The sequence below is a fragment of the Suricata suricatta genome, chromosome 10, assembly GCF_006229205.1.
Source record: "Suricata suricatta isolate VVHF042 chromosome 10, meerkat_22Aug2017_6uvM2_HiC, whole genome shotgun sequence".
Classification (NCBI taxonomy): Eukaryota; Metazoa; Chordata; class Mammalia; order Carnivora; family Herpestidae; genus Suricata; species Suricata suricatta.
In genome coordinates, this window is record NC_043709.1 from 97,250,661 (window position 1) to 97,260,437 (window position 9,777).

Here is a 9,777-nt window from a genome sequence, read left to right on the forward strand (position 1 = left end):
TCACCCCCTCAGGATCCAGAGTACAACAAGAAGCCTGAAGATCTGCAAAGGAGCACAAGCAATCAGAGGAGGACTGAGCAGCTTCAGAAACATCACCAATGGGGTGGGTGGGAAAGGGGGTGGGTGAAAGTAGGGACCTACTGGGACTGGGAAGCTGGGGCTGCTGTTTCCCCTGTGGGCAGCAGGGGGCACTGCTCACTGCAATGGGAGCTGAAGAAACACCAAGTTTAATTTTCCCTCTTCTGTCACATTCTTGAATATTCCATTCCCCACCACACATTCACACATACACACACACATGCAGGCACATACACACCACTCCACCACCATCACCAATTTTGAACCCACATACTCACACTGACAAAACCCCAACTCTTCATTCAGATAAGGCTGCTCCCTCTCTCTTTAGATGGAAGAGATGGTTGGGAGGGGCGCCAACCTGTGAAAGAAGGAAAACCAAGCCATAGAGAAATAGTCCTCAACGAAAGTCCCACCACTAACCTGTCCTGGAGCACACAAAGCTTTAAATCCAGGGACCAACTTTGACTTTGTTGACCAGAATCCTACCCCCAGGGAGATGATGAGGAATCCAAAATGTTCATTTCCATGTGAGAGGGAATAACTGCATCCTTCTGAGCCAGCCCCATGCAGGGCTCCTACCCCATTCCCTCTTCCTTGGGCCCAGATAGCACCATATGGTCACAAATAACCTTCTGGCCTGAAATTCAGAAGGCCCTTTAGTCTGGATCCCTTATTTCAATACAGATCTTCTTCTAGAAGAAAGTAAGCAACCGCGATACACCAAGAGCAGGTGCATGTCCTCCGAAGCAGGGAACCACATGCTGCCTGAGGCCTCAGGCTCCATGTTCTGGTAGGAGACCAGAGAGTAGGCAGGAGCAGCAAAGTCTAGCCAGGTGGCCCTTCCCACTACCCCCCTCCCTTCAGCCATTAATTCCCATGTGACCCCACACCCCATATGCCCATACCTACCTGTTGAAAAGAAAGCTCAGAAAAAGGCAGGAAATTCCTCAACTCTAAAGCACAAAGTCCATCCTAGCCAGGAGCTCCACTCTATAACATGGTTGGACCCCTTACTGGCAGAAGGAGACCCTTCAAAGCCACTGCTAATCCTGGGATCCCAAGAGAGAGCAGAGACCTGGCTATATTGACCCCTTTCCCCAACTCATATGTTATCCCTTAAGAGGCAGAAATGACATCAGTTCTAGGCTTAAGTACCCAAAGGTCAGTAAGAGACCAGCAGTTGCTGATATGGCTGGCCTTGACTATGGCCTGCTCCTCCCCTCCTGCCCCTCCCTGCTCTTCCACAGACTGCTCTTCCTCTTCTGGAGTTTGCTTCTCCTACCCAGCCTAAGGACCACCTCTGGTACCTCCACCCAGCTCTCTGGCATGTCTCCCCTCACTTCCCTCTGGCTCTAACCCCCTCAATCACAGCAGCACCCATGCCATAAGGGTCCCCAGGGACTGACCCAGAGTCATCCTAGGGCTGTGTCCATGATTATGGTCAGGTTAGGATGGGGAGACCTTGTAAATATAGCAGAAGGTGAAAAGGGAGTGGGTGAGGGGACTTGGTGGCCAAATCCATGGGCTCTGCAAAGGACTCTGCTGAGCTGACCTGAGTTTGCATGAAGGGCAGAAAGAAAGAAACAAAGAAGGTAGCCAAAGCCTCTGAGGCCAAGCATGCAAGCAGTGGACCTACCTGACCAGAGGCTAGAATCTACATCCATCAGGGCCTCCTTCTCTCCCTAGATCTCAGCCAACAGGATGGCTCTGGGACGGCTCCACATTGTATACCCAACCTCACCAGAGGCCATTTAGATTCCAAAGGCATGAGATGGAGCTGACCTCCCAGCAAGACAAGGGGACCACTGTTCTCTCAAGGGCTTCCTGGCCTACCATCTAGCTGGGAGTAAATCTCCTGCCTTCCTCCACCCACCCAGTCCCTCTCACTTCCTCTGCCCTCACTTTGTTCTGGCTCCTAGAGAGAGGGGGCATCCCTAGGAACCTCTTTTCTGTCCCCCATGGCCACTGCCCAAGCAGAGGATCACCAGCATCACCAAGCCACTGGGTTCATGGATAAATCACTTGCCTCAGAGGCTCTAGATCTACCTAAAATCATACCCCTAATGGGAAGGAGGATTATATAGTGGTCAAGTGAGTAGGCTCTGGTGTCAAACTGTCACATCTTATTAGCTGTGTGAACATATCCATTCATTAACCTTCAGTAAATAAGATACCTTTGCTAGTCATACAAAGCAATACTGAGTATTTCCTTCCTCCAAGGAATTTTGTGATGACTCCATGTGAAATCACTCAGCATAATACCTGGAATAGAGTAAGAACTAATGAATGTTAGCTATTATTATTTCCATTCTCTTTTACCTCTTGACTTGATGATTGCAATTCTCTTAACTGGAAGCAAAGCCTTGTACTCTACAGTTAAGGATAAAGCGTGCACCAATGCCTGTGGGGTCACACAGTGCCTTATATTTATACCAAAGTGTTAAGTGACTGATATCACAGATTTAGAGACAGTATAGCTTTCATCTTGGCTACTCAGGTAGGTAAAACGTCTGCCAGGGGCGGGTGGGGAAGTGGAGGGAGTTGCCTCCCCCAGGCCTCCAGAACCAGAACCTCTCCCTGTATCCTGTGGTGCCCTCATCCCCATGAGTCCCAGACAGTGCTGCCCTGCAGAACCCCTGTGCTGGAAACTGGACAGCTACTTCTGCTCCTGCCCGCTAGACTTCCAGGAGTAACAGCCACTCTTGCCTTCCCATCAAGAGAAGGCTTCCCTGCAGGGGAGAGGGAGCTGATGGTGGGCAGCCGCCCAGCCCCAGCACCACTGCCACAGCAGTGATAGTGCACACAGAGCCATCAGGCTCCAGCAGCACCCCTGAGGAACTCAGGGGTCCCTCCCCCACAGCACACACTGAAGCTACACCATTTAAAAGGCTGGACCCCTGACATGAGCTCCATCAGTTATCAGCTACAGGTGCAGCCATTTTCCCTTGGCCTTTGTCCTCACTCTTCTACCATATGGATGCCAAAACCAGTCAGCACACTTATTTACCCCTGCCCTGGGGGCGTTTTTCATGCTTCCCTCATGCCTGAGAAGCCTCCCCCATCCCCACCACCCCTGATCCCCTACAGACCATCCCCTGTCCTCTTTATGCACAAGTGAAGCCCCAAGAACCCTTCCATTCAGGTTTCATTTTAGGCTTTGCCAACCCTGCTGACCCCACAAATGAGCCAGGAGAAGGAGGGTCTATTTAAGTATCAACTACAGTTTTTCTTCCATACAAATATGCGTATCCCTTCTGAGTCTGTCTCACACATGCCTCTTCCACGTAGAGTGTGTGGGGAGAGGTGTGTGTATTGTCCATGTGCCTTTTTCACCCAATAAGTTCTATAAGACTGCTGCAAGCCAGCACCTACCCTTCTCTTTCCTTCACACACACAATAGCTGTGGGTATTCATTGACCTAATCAGACCAGCAAGGCAGAGCTAAAAGTACTGCTTGAGGAGTCAGTATTGCTGCCTCACTGCATGATCTCGGGCAAATTATTTCACTTCTCCGTGCCGCAGGATGACTCCTGTTCAGCCTCAATGTTCTGTGACTGATCTGTCTTGCCTTCCACACCCACATCCTCCCCTTAGATTCTTCTCTTTTCCACCACTGTTTTTAGAAAAGCTTTGCTCCCTGCCCTTGACCCAGCAGAAAAGAAATTGTCATCCTTAATGTAACTGAAGTCTAGCCTGCAGTGTCCCCACTGGAGAGAGAACCCCAACGTGGGAAGGAATAGCTAGATCACAAGGCATTCTCTCTCTCCTCAAAGTGGCCCCCCTAATCTCTACTGCCACTCACCATCCTTTTTTGTCTCCCCACCACTCATTTTTTACCGAGTAACACAGACAGGACAAGGGTGCCCCATGTGAATAAAGGTTTATTGAAGTCTGGGAAAAAAACAAAAGCAAAATAAAACAGAGAATAATATATTAATCAATTATCTGAGATACAAATGCAGCCTCACCCATAAACTCATTGTGGATGGAAGGGATGGTGCAGGCTATAGCAGAACTGCCTTCCTATTAACAAGCAAGGCACATACGCAGTGTGTTTAAAGAATTCTTTACTAAAGGACTTTATTTCAGGCTTAAAACTCCACACAAAGCCCATTGGGTATACGAGATTTGGAACTGGAATCTCCAGCCTCTGAACTTGTCCCATTAGACAATCTGCTGGTGTGGGACCATTGTCCTAGATTCTTAAGGCTCATGCTATGGTTACCCTCCCTTAGGTTGGAAAAAGCATTCTATTTAGGGCTTCTCCTTGCTTCTCTTCCTTTCTCCTTTTCAATTGCTTCTTGGTCCTTTTTAACTTTTTACTATCCTTCCAAAGCCTCACCCTTCTTGTGTTTGGTCTCCTTCAGGTCGTATTTTGATCTATATGGCCCTGCTACTTGTTTGGGATGAGTGAAGGAGCCCTTCAGATCTACGGTAAAGGAGAGGGGTCAGAGCCCCCAAAGGCATTCTGGCTTCAGGGTAATGAATTCCTGGTAAATACAACCATACCTAGAAAAAATAACATCCTACTAACTGATATTCTGAATTTATTATACTAAAATAATATGTCTATTTCTGTGATACCCAACCAACCTCCAACGTGGCCCCCAATGATCCCTGCTTCTTGGCATTCCCTTCCTTGGGCATTCTCCTCCTATACTATCAGGGAAGGATCCTGTGAAGAGGGTCATGTGGAAGAAACTGAGACCTCCTGCCCACAGTCCTGTGAGGGAGCCATCTTGGAAGCAGACCCTCCAGCCCCAATCAAGCCTTCAGATGAATGCAGCCCTAGCTAATACCTTGACTGAAACCTTGTGAGAGACTTAGCCAAAATCACTCATCTAAGCTGCTTCTGGATTCCTAACCTTCAGAAACTATGTAAAGTAATACATATTTGCTGTTTTAAACAGCCGAATATATGAGTGATTTATTACACAACAGGTAACTAACACATAGTCTCAGCTTTGAATTTCATCTCAAATGACCTCCTCCTAGCACCATAGCCTCAATATTTGCTAATCTGGCAAAACAAAGTGGGTGAGTGACTTAGGGTGGTATAAACTTGTCCAGCCACAAAAAGATATGGCTCTACACCTCAGGGTGTCACATGCCCTTCCATCCTAGCCGTAAGCCCAGACACTGCCTGCCTACCCATCCCCCACCCAGAAGTCTAAAGAAAGTGAAATTCAGAGATAGGCAGGTACCCTCCTTCCCTTCCTCTCTTAGGTCCACCTGCCAGAGTACTTTCTGAGAATCCATATTCTCTCTAGGTAATTGTTAAAAAGAATGCCCAACATCTTCAGATAATACCCCCCACTCTTACAGATGCATAAGCTTACCTTGTGGCTTTAATAGGACCAATGCAGCAGAATACAACTCAATAAACCTCATGTCATTAGAGAGAGTGCATATCCAGGGGCAGGGAGAATATCTTAGATAGCATCAGACCTTTGCTGGCAGGAAGATAATTGACAAATTCTGTGATGGCTGAGCAGCAGGGTCCTGAATACCAGCAGTAATGAGGGGAAGGCTGTGTCCAGACATATAAGGCAGAGAGTCACACCTGTGTGGTCAGCTATCCCTCACAGAGTAAGAAATCTTTGAGCCTCCCCAGCCTTCCAAGGCCAGCACAGCTATACCAGAGCCAAAGATTTCGTTCTTGAAAAAGTGGGTGAAATGGAGAAACTTAGATAGGAGAAGGCTCTGTGCAGAGGCCACCAGGTGTAGACAAATCTGATGGCTAGAAAGAGGGGGACACCTGGGAAGGTGTTTTAGTGGCTCTCTGTTCTGCTATACTCTCCCCAGCAATCATAGGCTATGGGCCCTGAGCCTGCCATATAATAACCTCTGCTGTCATACTCACCAGGCCCAGATTTACCACCAGTGCCACAAGCCCTATTGCTTAGTGAAGATCAGAGAGGGCAGTAGCCAGGTCACCCAGGTTAATACCAGCCAAGCCCTCTCAAAGGCATCTTGCATTCATATGCCTTATTTCTCTACTCACATGCTCTCTTCCTCCCTGGGCATCTTCCTTGAAAACTCCAATACCTCGTCCATCCTCTTCTTCTCTACCTTATCCCATGAGTTCATCCTAAGGATACATGTACCAGGCATCATCCTCAATCCTGGGGATATTGAAACCTACAGAACAGTCCCTCCCTCAAGGAGCTCACAGTCTTAAGAGAAAAATAGCCAAGTGAACAGGTGGTTGTCATACATAAAGATAGGTGCTAATGTGCTGATAAGCACAGCAAAGGAATCTAACCCTGAGTCAAGAAGGACATCCCAGAGGAGGGGACACACAAGGAGAGAAGTAATAATAATAATGGATGGCATCCATGGCATGAATACTGCATGCCAGGCATTTACCTCTCAACTCATTTATTCCTCCCAAGAATCTTATGATATATTGTTACTGTTTCCTTACTTTACAGGTAAGGAAACTGTATCATCATAATTCTCCAGAGATTTATTATAAAGTATTGGCTTAAGCAATTATGGAGGCTGAGAAGCCTGGCAATCTGCAAGCTGCAAGCTAGAAATCCAGGGAAGATAGCGGTATAATTTCAGTCCCAGTCTGAAAGCCTGAGAACTAGGGGAGCTGATGGTGTAAATCCCAGTCCAAGAGCAGAAGACCAATGTCCCAGCTGATCCTCCCGTCCTCTGCTCTTGGTTCTGTTCAGCTCCTCCAGTGGATTGGATGATGCCTACACACAGTGGAGAGGCCCATCTGCTTTAGTTAGTCTACCAATTGAAATGATAATCTCTTCCAGAAACAGTCTCATGAACACATCAAGAAATAATGTTTAACTAGCTATCTGTGGATCCCTTGGCCTGGTCAAGTTGACACATAAAACTCACCATCACAAAAACTGAGGAACACAGTGTTCCTTAGTAATTTGCCAAAGGTCACATATCAAAGGCAGAGCCAGGATTTGAACCCAAACAGGTTGGTTCTAGAGGAACCTGACCACCTAACCCAGAGTTTCTCAACTTCAGCACTGTTGACATTTCAGGCTAGGTAGCTTTCTGTTGTGAGAGGTGATGTCTTGTGCATTGTAGAATGTTGAGCAGCATCCTTGACCTCTCCCCACTAGATGCTAGTAGCATCCCCAACGCTGTGAAAACCAAAAATTTCTAGGTATTTTCAAATATCCCTTGGGTACATTTGCTCCTCTAGGGAGCAAAACTGCTCTTGGTTGAAAACCGCTGACCTAACCATTTTTGCTATTCTACCTTTCCAAACAAGTAGTGATATTTATTGAGGGTTTACCAAAGTCCAGACACTCTCCAAAGAAATTAAATGATTAGCTCACTTAACCCTCACAACACCCCTATGGAAGCAGGTATCACTGTCTTCATCTTTCTTCAAGAGGTGAGGATCTTTAGGGGCACAGAGAAACTGCATGAGCTGGCTGTGGTCACAAAGTTTCTAAGAGGCAGTGCCTGGATTTGAACATGGCGAGTCTGGTTTAGGAGCCCACTCCTTTAGCCATTGTGTTATGCTACCTTTGATCTCTGATGACTTAAAACACAGAATTGGCCAAAGACTCACACGTACAAATGCAAGGCAACATTTAGGAAATAGTAAGATCACCAGTGAGACTGGAATGCATATCAGAGGAGGAACCTGCATGGAGTAAGGCAAGCAAAGCCCAATTACCACTGAAGAGTCTGCCATGGTGGCCAAGTAGCTTGTGCTCCATCTTTTGCATCAGAGGGTGCAGTTATTAAAAGGTTTTAAGCTGGGGAGGGGCAGGATCACTTGAGGCTGTAGACAAAGAGCTGTCAGAGTAGAGAAGGAAGACTGGAAGGCCAACACTAGTGGCTGACATTCCTTTGGGGCTGATTTAGCTTCTGCCCAAATATCGCTAACCTATGGATATCAATGCCCTGACGTGCATACCTGAGATGACTTGGGGATAATGGAGCTTGCAGGACTGACCCAACTCCAGATAGAGTCACTCTCATCCCTTAGTTCTCTGTCCACAGCTCTAGTGTTCATTAAGGATAGAAGCCTGGGATCCCAGCGCAACTGAATCAGGCTTCCTCCACCCCCTCTGCTCTCCACCTCTTCCCCATTCCTTTCTCCTTACCTGATATAGGGCATAAAAGACGCAACATGTCCTGGCCCAGGGCAAGGTGTCTAAAGACAGAAAACTGCCCTCACTCTCTCAGCCCAGGGTCTCTCATGGCTGTTTGGACTCCAAGAGAGCAAACTCCTCTCTAAATGCTAGGGTCTGTATGAAGACTGCAGGAAAACCTCCCTGGTCTGGAAAACCCAGCACTATCCCTCGCAGTCCCTTCCCGATGCTGGACAGCAGGTGGCAGCACCAACAGGAATTTCAAAACTAAACTAAAACTCCAAACTGCAAATGGACTCTGGCACTTCTGCACTTACACAGTGTATTCCCTCTGCTTCCTCTCCAACCCATTCACAGCTTTGCAGACTGTTCCCCTCTCTGCTTCTGCAGTTTGCCCCTCCTGGGTTAATGAGAAACGAAATTCACCGGATCTAGAAGCAGGTTCAGAAGATATAAGTGAGATGGAGATGCAGGGGTTATTGAGACTACAGGAGGATATCAACCTGTCTTTAGATGGAAGCCCCCCCAAGGTTGAAAGGATCTGTGCCTGGCCTGAGTTTGTATCCAAGAACAGAAAGTCCTTCCTCATTAACCACATGGATTAATGCCCCCAGACCCAGGGTCTAGCATCATCTTCAGGATCCATGGCCCTGCCCTTCTAATTTTGCCTGGCTCAGAAAGAGCCATGTGGTCACAACTATAACTCTAAATACAGTTATTCTATAATTACTAAAGTGACTTAATAACAGACAGAAATTTCACCAGAGAAACATTTTTCAGTCATCCACATACATGCCTCTACTCTAAGATGATCACAGTTATGTTAGATTGTTCTTGCAGATGTTTTCTATTTTTGTCAACATGGCATACTTATAATTTTGTAGCATGCTTCCTTTCCCTCCTCTAAGCTCTTACCCATCAGGGGCCTACACATAGCACAGATGTGGTTTTGCTCTTTAGAGACTCACATTTGGCCAAGGGAAAGGGGGACAAAGTAGCTGATTGAAGGGCTAGAAATAACCAATTGTCCCAATTTGCATGGGGTTGAACCAGTTTTAGTTTTGAAAGTCCTGCATCCTAGGAAACAGCTCAGTCCCAGACCAACCAAAATGATTTCTAATAGGTCACCCTGTTAGAAACAAGTCCTGCAAATTAAGCCAGTTCAGAACCCAATTTCAATTTAATTGATAGTTGTACCTCTTTGTCTTTTTTTAAATGTTTTATGTATTATTTGAGACGGAGAGAAACAGCATGAGAGGGGGAAGGTCAGAGAGAGGGAGACTCGGAATCTTTTTTTTTAATGTTTTATTTATTTTTGATACAGAGAGAGACAGAGAATAGAGGGGAAGGGGCAGAGAGAGAAGGAGACAGAACTGAAAGCAGACTCCAGGCTCTGAGCTAGCTGCCAGCACAGAGCCCGACGCGGGGCTCGAACCCACGAACATGAGATCTGACCTGAGCCGAAGTCGGCCACTTAACTGACTGAGCCACCCAGGCACCCAAGCCTTTCTTTTTAAAAAAAAAACTATTGTAGGAACTCCTGGGTGGCTCAGTCGCTTGAGCATCCAGCTTCAGCTCAGGTCATGATCTCCCAATTTGCAGCTCGAGCCCC

At 47.1% G+C, this 9,777-nt stretch overlaps 1 long non-coding RNA gene across 1 annotated transcript in view; it reads right to left on the bottom strand.

The window, feature by feature from the left end:
* Positions 1–355: 355 nt before the first annotated feature.
* The window catches only part of LOC115305459, a 19,838-nt gene continuing 10,416 nt past the window's right edge, over positions 356–9,777 (bottom strand). The window contains exon 3 of the long non-coding RNA XR_003914790.1: positions 356–439. This is a non-coding gene — a long non-coding RNA (uncharacterized LOC115305459). The remainder of the gene's footprint in view (positions 440–9,777) is intronic.